Here is a 224-nt window from a genome sequence, read left to right as displayed (position 1 = left end):
ATTGTGGCTGGCAGCAACATCATGAAACACCCGAGTTCATCACCTGCTCCATCACCCCATGCAGACCCCCCCTGTGTGCCCCTTTGGGGTCCAGCCCAGCCCGAGCTCTTTGGACAGCACCAACAGCAATGGCTGGGCAACACTGTGACCTCCTGAGGCTTCCTGCTTAGTAAATAGTGTCAAGGTTAGAGCGAGGGATTCATTGGGGCCATAAATGTTTATGG

The sequence above is a fragment of the Acanthisitta chloris genome, unplaced genomic scaffold (genome assembly GCF_000695815.1).
Source record: "Acanthisitta chloris isolate BGI_N310 unplaced genomic scaffold, ASM69581v1 scaffold23528, whole genome shotgun sequence".
Lineage (NCBI taxonomy): Eukaryota > Metazoa > Chordata > Aves > Passeriformes > Acanthisittidae > Acanthisitta > Acanthisitta chloris.
This window is presented reverse-complemented; position numbering follows the sequence as displayed.